Genomic DNA, 13162 nt, shown 5'->3' with positions numbered 1-13162 from the left:
TTGCCAACACTACAATGGCAAAAGATTGTGGAAGATTTGTTTAGGTGTCTCACTAACATAAAAGAAAATGAGTGTGATACCTAGGAGAAGAAGGCAAGAAGCAGTATTTGGGATTAGGGCAGTGCTGTGAGTGCGCAACTAGCTTTGAAATTATGGTATTCAACCCACTTTCACCTCATTTGCATGGAACTCCAAATACTTGGAAAACTTCTCAGTGATGTTCTGATTTCAAAAGCTATCCAGTAGCCTAAATGTCCAAACAATTAAAACCATAATTTGAATGCTAGTCTCTAAAGTTCTGAGCTTCAAACACTGCCACTAGTGCATTATTCATAATCTGTTTTTTCCATTTGATATCTTTCTATGGTGTGATCTATATAGCAGAAAAGAACCCACATCTGTTTACAACACCCTGGAAATTCCTGTGGGCAACGAAAAAAGCCAACCACAAATAACTGCTGAGCTACCAACAAACATGCTATCTGGAGTGCCTCCACCCACCTGCCATTAAGCAGTTTTCTAAATCATGTTTGAAAATAGGAAAAATCAGATTAGGGGAAGAGGGGAAGGGATAGAGTGAGGGCTGTGAGGAAAAGACCCACTGGAAAAAATAACCTGAAATTAGCTACAGTAGTACAGGATTTATTATTATTATTTATTATTCAGTGGAGTAGGTTACGTTTGGGCCCTTATCTGAGCATCACATCATAACATGATGTATCTCATTGGATCAGATCATTTGACTTAGAGTGGGGGTGGAGGTCTGAACTATTTTATGCTAAGAATGGGTAGGTTCCTCTGAGCTGTGTCTTGTGGAGATCGGTTTTGAAAATCCAGGAATAATACTCCAGGCAGACACTGGGACAGGCTTTAAATTCCAAGTTAGTCCTAGACAGCGAGGGCTCTCTGGGTCATTCTTTGTTATAACATCAGGGTTTCTTTACATTGTTAGGGGTTTCATTACAGGAGAGAGCTGCAATTTCCATTGGCTTAAAATGCTTCTCAACACATCCAAAGATTAATTCTTTATCAAGAACTCCATGGAAAAAAAAAAAAAAAAGTGGATGGATGTACCTGAACTTTAAGTGTTTGGAAAGCCTTCTTGAAATCAATGGAAGGAGTTAGGTTCTTAAAACTGAGCATCAACTAAACTATATTCTCACCCTATGACTCTTCGTGTCCTTAAGAAGTTGAAAATATTCCTATTTATTGGGTTGATCCTGTGTTATGCTACTAGATTTGTAATGTTCAGTGAGCTCTTAACTCTGCTTTGGCTGTTACTTTGTGTGTTTTTTTTGTCTCACTCGTACTTTATCAGTCAGATATTCTGCTTTAACTTGATATATTAAAAAAAAAATAATGTTGCAAGTGGTACAAAGATTTTGTCACCCATAAATATTTTTTCAGTCAGGCGCTTTTCTAAGCTTTTAGTTGTTAGCGCGACAATTTCTCCCTGATGCAGATCAACTTATGTTCTGGAGTACACTGCACTTGTGTTGACTTCTCCTCTTAAAAATTTGCTATACTTAGAGCTTTTATTTCCTGCATCCAGGTAACTGTTTTTTTGCCTCTTTGCATTCAATTTTCCATTTTTTTTTTCTTTAAGTAGCATGATAGATGCTAAGATGCATGCTAGATGATAGCAACATAGATGTCTCCTCATGGAAAATGATGACATTTTCCAAAAGCTTATGGCTACTTGGCAATACCCTCCACATCCTGGACCTCTATTAAAAGAAATAATAATAATAAAGAAACTTTATTTTTAATCTAATGTGTGTGGTTTTTTTTCTTAGTCTTTTAAATCAGAAACTTGAGAACTTTATTTATTTATTTATTTTAAGCACTATACCTCCAAGTTACTTATGATGACTGAAAGTCTAACCGATTTCTGGATTTTTGGTGTCTTTTTGGCTCTTCCTGACTTCCTCCCTTCTTCTGTTTATCTTTATTGTGGAAGATGGCTACAATTCTTCCATTTCATGCAAATTGAATTTACTGCTGGGGTCCCTGGCAAGTTACCAATACAGGTCTCAGATGATTTAAATCCTTCCCATGGGTACATCAACACATTATTGAGCAATTACATTCTCTTGTGGCAGTCATCTGTGGAATAAGTAAACTCCCTCTATTATCCACACAATGATATCATGCACCATAAATGCATGCTTGGCCTCCATTGTGTCAACAATCAGTTACATTCTCAAAGGAAGAAATGTGAAATTAGTTCTGAAACTACACTGACTAATAACCAGGTCAGTTTTATTACCTGTTTCTACCTTGAGTGCCAACATTACATTTAATGTAAAAGACTAACATAAAAGGAGAAGGTAAGTATAAAGTTATTATTTATTCATAGTAAATATATTAACTTCTTTGATGGGAGATGGAAAGGGAGAACAAAGGAGAAGAGTGATTTACATTTAGATCTTTTTTTTTCTTTCTTTCTTTTTTTCTTTTTTTTTTCTTTTTTTTTTTTAATTTCCTTGTTAATTTCCTTGACTAAATGAAAGCTGGTCATAAAGATAATTTTCTCATCAATAATTTTTGCAAGACTATGACTACATCAATGATCATTTGTGGATCTGCTTGCACAAGCAGAATATTTATGTAGCAAGATGTCAGGTAATGCTCTAGTGGAATTTAGATCTCTGAATACATGGTTCAGCATACAGTTAAATTTGTAATGAGTCTTCTCTATCTTTCTCTTTTAAAAACATGTACATAAATGTTTTGTAAAGTTTTGAAAATTTCCAAAGGCAGTGCTTATCTGAAAGGGTGACCTAACTTTCTGGGTACCCTTTAATAGTATACATTAGCTATCATTTATCAGATATCCTGTGCTTGGATGCTTCCTTCAGCCTGCGTGCATCTGTGTGTCATTTAGTGATGTAGTCGAGGCTTATCACTCTCGCCGATACAGTATTTTAGTTTGCTACCCTGTGGAACTACACCTAAGGAGGCCTGCATAATGTGAAGGCTGGCTTCGAATAAATATTAAACATGGGATGAGGCTAGCAAAAATAGATGGAAAGTATTCTAACAAGGGAAAGAATTTGGAAGGTTTTTAAGTTTCATCCTGCCCTCAGATAAATGGAATGACCTCCACGTGGGATGGGACCTTTGAAAGGGCAAGGCCCAGCACTCTTCCCAGCCTGGATTATCCCAGCATTGGAGGTGGGTAGTTCTGAGTGTCCCACAGGCTGTAATTGCCATGCAAAGCCAATCAGAAGTTGCTTCCCATGGATCTTAAGTTCTGTCTCATGACAGAGCACTGATCCCAGTGTGTTTTTCAAGGTTTTAAAGTATTATTCAGTCTGGATGAATGACTACCCTTTGCTTTCTCATCAGAGAATATTTATGACTGTCGAAGTGAGGCTGAGTTCCTGGAGACGGGATAACGCATGGCTTTATGCTGCCAGACAGAGAGTTCCTTCTGGTGGTCACACCAATGTTTTTTCATACTCCCACGGACACCACAACTTTTTTGGATAAGGAAGAAGATGATGGAACACAGATGAGGGAAAGAAATGGCCTCAGAGAACTTGGATACATGGGGGTATTTTTACCCTTTGGGGTTTTTTCTTCCTGAATTTCAATGAGTGGCTTATTGGAAACTTCTTTGGGTTTGAAGTGTTTTGTTCTTGTTCCACACACACAAAACTGTTTTGGGTTGTTTTGTTTGTCTTTGTTTATAATGCAGCTGAGATAGGGTGACTTGATATTTTTAAAATAGAAAGCTGATGCCTTCTGAGGGAATGAGGGGGAACAGAGGAGAACTTCACTAGCTGGAAACATGGGTCATGCCAGGGACAATTTGTTGCTGTGAAGAGTGTGTTAGAGATGGGAGGAGGATTGTGTAGAAGCTGGTACAGAGGGAAGAATAATACTTGAGTGCCTAATACACTGACTGTTCTCCAAATGCTGGACCCTAATTGCTCTTCAATGGCAGTCATGTATCTCCTTTCATTTATGATTTTTTTTTTCCTCCTCTCTCTCTTTTAAGAGAAATCATTGATTGAACTGTTCGAACCCTCAGCATTAGCAATTATCAGGTACTGAATGCCAAATAGATACCTCCTATTTCATACACTATTGTCACAGTATCTCCTATCACTCCCTAAAAATAAAACCTGGCTTATTATTGAGATAACAATGTCAATGGGATTACAAATCCAATTGTGTGAATTATTGCATAGATGAACCCTCACAAAAATACTCTACATTTTGTCCCTTCTCATTTTAATCATTACCAGAGCACATAAGACTGTAAATTTAGGAGTGTGCTGTTTTGGAGCCTGTTGTTCACTGGAGTTCAATGTGCATGATCTACCAAGGAGTAATAATAAATAGTCAGAGAAATAAATTATCAATAAATTGTCAGATATGGTATGGAACAAGAGGATAATATACCAATGACATGGTGTCTTCCAGGGATTTCTGATCAGATTAACAGCATGAGTCTCCACAGTAGACCTGCTTGTTTCTGCTTTATGGTTGTTAAGATGAACACAAATAAATTCATGAGCAGCACAAGTAAGGTATTCTGTTTTTCAGAGTGATCACCCTTAGACTATCTCAGTAGTTTGAAGTTAATATTTTCTTGGCATTTCTACGTCTGTGATATAAATAATGTGATAAAGTCTATTTAATGATAATCCTCTTTCCTTACATGTTGTCATTGCCATTGCACAGCTGCCTCACTTTTCTCTGGTCAAACTGGACAAGGGAGCCAGAAATTAGGAGTAGTATTGAAATAAACTCTTGTTCTGAATTACATATTCCCATTGGTGCTGATGGAATTCAAATACAACGTCAGATAGGCTTTGTAAGCTCCTGCTGATGGATTAAGATAGAGAACGTGTCATTGTTTTTGTATATCTTTTATCACCTACTTTTGATTTTATTGTTCAGAAATAATCAACATAGTGGGTATTTTGAGAAGTTTAGCAAAGGTACCCTTTACACAGATTCACTTCAAACATCAGTATATACTGAGAGCTGGGAAATAACATTTGACAGAACAGCATTAAGAGACATTCTTTCTACCACTTCCTTTCTGACTGATGTTAACAAATGCATGTTTTTATGTTCCTTCCCTTGGGAAAGGGAGAACACTGAACTCGAATAATCAATATCAGGTTTTTGCGTGGTTACTTAGGAAAGTCCATTCCAAAAATATTTTTTAATTGCAAGTTGCCTGGTGTCCATTGAGAGGATCCAGCTTTTCATTTTTGATCTACCATAAGTTATGGAATCTGGCTAATAGAAGCAAATCTGGATGAACCGGTTTATGGCACAATAACCACATGTATGTATGTTTGTGAAAATTAAGGAATTTTTTAAAAGGGAAATAACTACCATTTAAAAGACAATTTTGTAATTACCATAGTCTTCTGTATTAATTTATTGCTCTACAAAAAAATGTTTTTCAGATTTATTTTTTCCCCCAGCATTTCTAGCAGATCGATGGAAGCTGGATTTGTTGGTTTCTGAACCTCTGCAATCCCTTTTCACTTAGCAAGAACGTGAGGCACTCTCTGTTTGAATCAAGATGCAGAGAGATGTTTTGTGGTGATTGGTGGCAGGATAAGATGGTAGGGAATTCCTGAATTTTATTTCTGGTGTGTGTTTTGCACTTCTAGACAAATCACATCAGTGAGGCTTTCAAAGACACAAATGTCTGGTATTTATTTCCCATTGACAAGCAATAACATTAAGTGGTTAACAGCTGATTGTAATTTTTCTGAATCCTTCCCTTACAATCACTCAGTTTCCATATTCTCAGTTATCCCAAATAAAAGGTGAAAGTTTTGGGGTTTTCTCCTCTGGAATTTAAGTTCTGCAGAAACACATTTACAGTTTAAGTTCTGAGATGAGATCTACTGCGTGATTCCTCCAAGAGTGCTGGCAGCTCCTTCCTGCAGCGAGAGCTGGCTAGATGAAGCTGCTGGGCACCAGGGTGAGTGTGGACCTCCCAGACCAGGTAGGAGAGGGGCCTCCAACCACAAGTACCTTGCCCACACTAACGGGCACAGATGCCTCACGTACCACACATAGATCAACAGCAATATGGCCAAATTTGCACGTTTAGCAAATGGATTGCAAGGCAGGTTGTGTTCAGGAGGTTGGGAGGTGATGGGAGGTCTGTGGGGATCTGTTTATAGGACTGGCACAAGGTGGGCTGTCAGCGCTGCATGTCTTGGAACAGTGGTGGAAAGGGCTCCTAGACATCCATCCGGATTTGGGAGGGGTAAGGGCTTGTGAGGCCAAACATGGGGGTTACAGGAGATAAGAACTGATGTTTTCTAATGGTGTTGAGAGCTCTTTTAATAGAGTATGTTGAAAACAGACAATATATACAGGTGTAAGATAATAATAGGAGTTGGAGGACATGATAGTCTTGTGGTTCAGACACTGGATAGGAATTAGGAGTTCCTGGATCAGTTTTTGACTTTGCCACAGACGTCCTGTTTTACTTGCAGCCAGTCTCTTAATCTCTGCATCCACCGTCTGTGAAACAGCTAGTCTTGGAACAGTTTGTCTCTGAAAGCATGTATCTAATTTAGCTGATATTATAAAAGTTAAATATTAAGGAACTGTTACATTATCATGCGATAAAACTATGCCACATCTATTTTCACTGTGATCTTTGTTCTTTTTCTATTACATTGGGTTTTTTCCTCAAAAATAGTGTTTTCACTACATACAAATATGTATAACAGAAATTCATGAGGTATGTTGTGAGAGCAATACTTGCAGACCTTATGTCTGACACAAAAATAAGAGATGCAGCTTTAATGCTACTGGAAAGACTTCAGAGCTGATTGTTAAAATGAAGCACAGGTTACAATAAACAATAAACAAATAACAATAAAGATAGATAACATCAGTCTCTGTAAATATCAGTCTTCCAAAGCAGTTCTAAACATTTAGTGAGTTATGTCTAAATGTAGACCCAGTGTCATCCACCTGCAGACAGGCATACTGCTCTGAATTCTTCATTCAACTTTCCATTAATATTCTGTGGCAAAGAAGGGAAATAGGTAAGATCAATGTTCAAACATGTTCCTTCAGGAACTAGTGATCCCCAAAACTACCACCTGGAATGTAAAAATTATGATCTTTGCTAAAAATAATGGAACTGAAGTCTAAGAAGGAAAAACGTCACTATATTTAGAGGACAGATGAGTAACTAGCTCCTATCGCCCAAAGTAGACTCATTTGAAAAATTAGTCTCTCTTTTAATGTGCATGGTATATTTGTGTCAAGGTGCTTCCAGAAGTATGAAGCACTGATGAATGTCAAACCAATCCACACTATTCACATAAAGAAATGGAAATGTCCTTTTTAGGTTGGCAGTGTCTCCGTGTTGGGAAGATGGTGATAGAGACTCTTGAAAAGGTCAGTATTTTATTCATTAAAATTTTAAGTATTCATTAATACTATGGGAAGTGATAATTACCTAATAAAAGACTGGACTAGTCTATCTACCCAGCAGAACTGAAGGGACATCTGTAACACAATCAGATGCCTGAACTGGCAGTGAAGCAGTCAGTGTTGCAGTACGTTCAACAGTGGCATTCAGTACAGTGGCATTCAAAACCAGCAGTCTAACCAACCTGGCTCTGTGAGTGTCCTAGTTCTAACTGATAGGAAATTTCCCAGTATAATGGCAAGTTGCAAGTGACATAACCCTGAAAGGTATGTCTTGCTTCCCCCTTCCAGCCATAAACAAACGATGTGAGCTAGTAATAGTGATACGATGTTTTATAGATTTTTAAAATATTCTAACTGCAAAGTGTCTACATTGTCACATGCACCAATTTGTAATCCCTGAAGCATTCGTACTGTCAGATTAAGTAGCCTGTCTCAGCTATCTCAGCTTCCTCTCTAAAATTTTGGTGGGGTTAAATACTCTAGGAGAAGGCATCATCTGTTCTCCACTGAGTATTTAATATGGCCCACAGACTATTTCAGGCTGGTTACAAAATTACTGTACAGAAATATTTTGGGGAACCTTTGCTTGGTGATCTATAATTTAAGTCTCTTTCCAAAAACTCTAGAAAGTAAGCCTAGAACCATCAAATCAGGAAGGTATTCAGCTGAAAACATCACTCACCTTTACTGGAAACAAATCATACATATCCTTTGGATTGCCTTTTGTAATGCAGGGGCTGTTACAAACCTCAAAACCAGAGAACTCCTTTGGCTTCTGAAACTACTGAAGCTTTGCACAGTTGTGTTCTCAGATGGTTTGGCACAGCTTTAGTAACAGTGAAGCTCTGAGGAGTCTTTTTATCCCTTCCTTGTCTGCTGGGACAGCTGTGTTCGGTGATGTCTTGAACCTACCATGAACTACCTGTGTGCCTTGCTGCGTTAGCATCTTCTACAATGTGTGTTATGTTACTTTTGCTGAGAGAGGTTGTATTTTATATCACTGGATTTAAATCATAGCAGTTCTGTCCAGTGCTTGGATCATTCTATACAAACTTGAGTTCCCAGTCTTAAACGTTTGAGATTTTTTTTTTCTTTCTGTGAAACTGTTGGAAACCATACATTGTTAACAGGGAGGCCTAATTTGAAGATAACTAAAATAAAAACCTTGGATGGAGCTCTGCTACACCTCAGGTCTCCACTTGGTGTTGCAGTCAGAGTCTTTCAGCCACACAGAGACTTCTAACTGTAGACAAGGGGCACAGACGCCCCCCGCGGCAGAGATCTCATTGCCAGTAGCAGTTTGATTTGTGCAATAACCTTCCAAAGAAGTAGCAGAAGTCACTGCTTGGAAGGGCTGCCTACCTTTCATACAGAAGTAGTGTAATGTACTTCAGAGAAATGTTATAATGAACCACATATGATCTAGTAGGTTCTTTCTACCTCTGTTTTTTCAGACATATGTGCTGAACCTTGAATACCATATGATGTTAAATCCACACTGGTAAGGCAAAAGGCTTCATTTTACATTACTTGTTCAAAGATCAAATAAATTCTGTGCCTGATAGTGTCTCTGACAGTGGAAGGCAACAGAATATTTTAATTAAAAAGCTAAAGCAATGTACTACTAACAAATGTTATCTCACCAAAACCACACTCGTCTCCCCTGCAGCTACAGGATTTGCCAACAAAATAAAAAGCCATAGAATAATGGATTAAAGATGCTTTCCAGCCTGAAAGCTTTAGACAATACCAAAATATGATTCTCAGTAGGAATTTTGTGAGGAGCATCATCATTTAGAAACAGCCAGCAGGCCTCTGTCTTTTTTTTTTTTTCTTTTCGTTTCTTTATAAGCACTACAGGCTGGCAGTACTTCTCTCCAGATGTACCATTTGGCACATTAAGCAATTCTTTTCTTAGAAGGGGAACCTATGGTTTTGCCATGTAATGCAAAACACCAATGGAATCACTACATAAGCAAAATGCCAGTAATGGTATAGTGGTCCAGCCACAAACATTGGTATGTTAATTTTGTTTTATTTTTCCCAGTGTGTCATCTGTAGTACTGTATTTTGTATCGAGACTATGGCTGGGCTGTTTAGTATCAGATTCTAACGTGCATTTTCAGGGAGAGATTTAAGCTAGGAAACTAATGGTTTTGATGCTTTAGGGGAAGAAAAAAAAAAAGAAAGAAAAAAAAAAAGCTGTACTTAATATGTCTCTAACTGTAATTTTAGCCTGATTTTAGAGACCAGGCCAAATTTTCCCCTCAATTATAGCTGTTCAACCTTTCAGCTGCATGCATGCACTTTTGATAATGGTATCCAAATACATTTGAACGCAAGTAGTTTCTGCTAAGGCTGTGACTTATACTTGCCATTACTTCCTACAAGTAACTGTGCCTTCAGATAAGTTTTTGACTAATTTGTAAATAAGAAGATGAAAATAATTATAGCATATTCAGTATGCATTTCAAAGTCAGTGATAGACCTCTCAGTCGTCTGTGCTTAGCTCTCTAATGGCTCATCAAATTGTTTAGTTCTTGCAAATGCAGAAGGAGTAGCTCCTACATTATATCTCCTGTATTTCAGTTTAGTTTCTGAATTTGGTCTCCTAGTTGTTGATGATGTATGGAAACAAACAAACAAACATTGTGGAAAAAAAAATTGTTTTAGGATACTTTTTTTTTTCTGGTGGCAGAAAAAGTGGGGAGGGATTATATACTGAGGGTTTTTGTTGATCATCCCTCTGTTTTTGCATGCTAGAAGCAGAATATGAGTTGTTCATTTTTGACTTTTCTAGATGGACATGGGATTTAACAAGCAATTTATTCTGTAGACCTTGTTGAGGGCTCTCCATCCAAGATGGATGCTTGTAATACATGCCATTCATGTGTGCTTCAGTCTAAAGGGCAGGAGAAAGGAGAGCATGCTAGGATAGGTACAGAAGGATAGCAGTTTGCACAGGTTCATAAAGCACATCAGCACTATATATATATATATTTTTTTTTTCTAAATCCCCCCATAATAGCCTGGATTGCAAGGAAGATTGTTTTATTCTTGCCACAATTCTTATACACCTACTCTAAGGCATCTGTCGCTGGATACCATCAGAGGCAGGGTATTGGGTCAGACAGTTGTTTGGTCTAACCTAGCATGCTCTTATGTAGTAGTTTCCTAAACTGGATCTGTTTTTTTATCCTTCTGTCAAGTAATCACAGAGCTTGTTATTTTCCTAACACCTGTGCCCTGATGTAGTACTTCTGATGATGTTAGTCCTGCTTCAGATTTTTTTTTTTTGATAAGAGAACTGTGGCCATAGTCTCTCATCAGCAAGCCACAAAACACAGCGATAAGCTGAGGTCCAAGAACTCAGTGTATGCCCTGCACGCCTGCAGCAATCCAGCTTCTTGCTGCACTAGGCCAGTTCTGGATGCATGAGTTCTGATTTCCCCAAGTTCTTCTGATGAGGACCTTCATGTTGGTCATTGGGAAGCATTCTCCAAGTGGTTATTTATAGATTTGGGAAGGTAAGAAACGCTTTTTCACCTAGCACAAAATGGACAGCGTTACTGTAATTCTGTTCTTGTAAATGAAGGAGAACAGAGATGCAAGGACATTCCCCACTTCCCTCTGCCACTGTACACTGACTATGTATCCAGTGGTGTTTCTCCCTATGGACAAACCTATCCTTTCCCTGGCTTTTTGAAGAATCTGCACTTCATACAGAACATTTTGTCACAGGTTCCCTACACGAGAAGGGGGCAGCGCTTCACAGGTGACCATTGCTATGGATGATAGGACAACTACCTTCCTCCCAGCCTTGGAGCCAAGGAAGAAAAAGGAAGTTTGCTATGCGAATAGAAAATTCTTCCTTGGCTGGGTTTCCTTTTGCACTGGGAGAAAAGTTGTCACCCTGGGGACAGACAGACAGCATACTCCCCAGCCTGACTCCTGACTTGGGTTCCCTAGTATTTTTCTGTTTGCTGTAAGAAATATCCTGTAATTCAAGCTCCTAGTAGGCGGGGTCAGACCGTGCTCAGCAGAGTTTTGGTAGAAAGCAGGTTTCTTTCAATTTAATATGACAGGTGTTTAGTTTTTTACTGCCTCCTGCCATTCACCGTAAATCTCACCTTTCCTCCTCCCAAGTTAAATATGTCAGTTCTGACTCTTGCCCACCCAACACATTCTGAAAATGACAGCTTCTGATTGCCTACACACACAAAGCAATGGAAGATCAACACTACAAAAAAAAAAAAAAAAAAAGTGATTTTTGTCCAAGTTTCTGCTTAAATTAGGAGGTTGTGTGGCCTTTCCAGTTTGATTAACTATGTAATTAATAATGACCAGGTGTCAGGGTAAGCACTTTATTCTACTTAATTCTGGTCTTCCGTTTTTTTTTTTTGTTTTGTTTTGTTTGTTTGTTTGTTTGTTTTTTTCTCCTGTCCCATAAATGCTGGGAAAGAATGCAATGAAAGCACTTAGTTGTGAGAAATATTTCCTGCTTTTGTTAGCTCAGTTCCTAAAATCTGGTCATGTTTTAAACCCCCAGCGAGAGGAACAAGCAAAATTCCATTATTTCTCTTTGGGCCTGTAGAGGGTAAACACTAGAGGATTTCTGAAAGGAAGCTAATCCTAAATCCTGGTCAGCAGCAGGAGTGAAAAGGACAGTGCTAATGCTGTGCTCTGTTTTTCTTCATTTGATTTTTTCCTTTTCTCTTTGAAGCGAATGACCCAAGAGGAAAAAAAAAATTGTCAAGGTTTACAAATACCTTTAGATTTCAAGTGGAGAAAGTTACCTCAGTGTTGCTGTGAGCTCTGCCATGCTTATAGAACATGGTGGAAAACAGGATACATATCAAAGGTTAACTACTTCTTAAAAAGTTGCTAGCTAAATGTTTCAAATGATTTTTAGGCTTTTCTCACACCCATTTATGTTGAGAAAAATGATCATTTCCCATTTGTAGCATGCAAGATGGGTGGAGGGATTGATAGACTGTGAAACTACTATGGGAATATTTCCTTTGATGCAGATATGTTCAATACAGTTAAAGTTCCAATTGGCATTGGTAATATTCAGAGCACTGGCACTGCCTTACTCACCAGTAACACGTGAGTGTGAATGCACCCATGAAAAAAATGTTGATTTAAGCAAGCAACTTCTGTAAGACTTTTCTCTGTGGCACACCATTTACTCCTCATGTTTGCTATATTTTTGTAAGACTTGGGAAACTGAAGTAACATATTCTCCATTCCAAAGCCCATTCTGTTTTTTAATACTTTTCAGTTAGAGGTGGGTTTTCATGACTGGCAGTCATCCAAATTGCATGTTTGAAGGCATTTCTGAGGAAACTTGTAGTTTTAAAGTGTTAATGAAATGTTGCCTGATAAAATAAAGCAAGAGTGAACCAACATTGATGTTAAAAAATATAGAAATGGTGAAGGCTGAAATGTCAAAACAAATAAGGAGAATTTTATAAAATCACCATATGCTCAAGGTGTGTTGATGATATTTTGAGTTATTTTATCAAAGATTATTAAAAATGATGCATTGCCATATACTGAGTATGTCAAGCTTCCCTCCTACTGCTGCTGTTCATAACTTAGAGGATTCTTATATAATCGTACAGAATCACATATGATGTTATTTTGCTTCAAATTCTTTGATGACCCTTTGTTCTACAAGAACGCATATAAAGAAAGTTTTGCCTGTAGCTAGTTGCTG

The 13162-nt window shown here is 38.0% G+C and overlaps 1 long non-coding RNA gene across 1 annotated transcript; it reads left to right on the top strand.

Annotated features, from left to right (window-relative positions):
• The first annotated feature begins 2202 nt into the window (after nucleotides 1–2202).
• Nucleotides 2203–5126, top strand: LOC118250175 (uncharacterized). The gene is made up of 3 exons (XR_004779347.2): nucleotides 2203–2330; nucleotides 3090–3177; nucleotides 3352–5126. It is a non-coding gene; the product is annotated as an uncharacterized LOC118250175 (long non-coding RNA).
• Nucleotides 5127–13162: the final 8036 nt, after the last annotated feature.

Source organism: Cygnus atratus, chromosome 1 (assembly GCF_013377495.2).
Source record: "Cygnus atratus isolate AKBS03 ecotype Queensland, Australia chromosome 1, CAtr_DNAZoo_HiC_assembly, whole genome shotgun sequence".
In the NCBI taxonomy this organism is placed as follows: Eukaryota; Metazoa; Chordata; class Aves; order Anseriformes; family Anatidae; genus Cygnus; species Cygnus atratus.
Note: the sequence above shows the minus strand (reverse complement) of the source record. Positions and strands in the feature narration are given on the sequence as shown.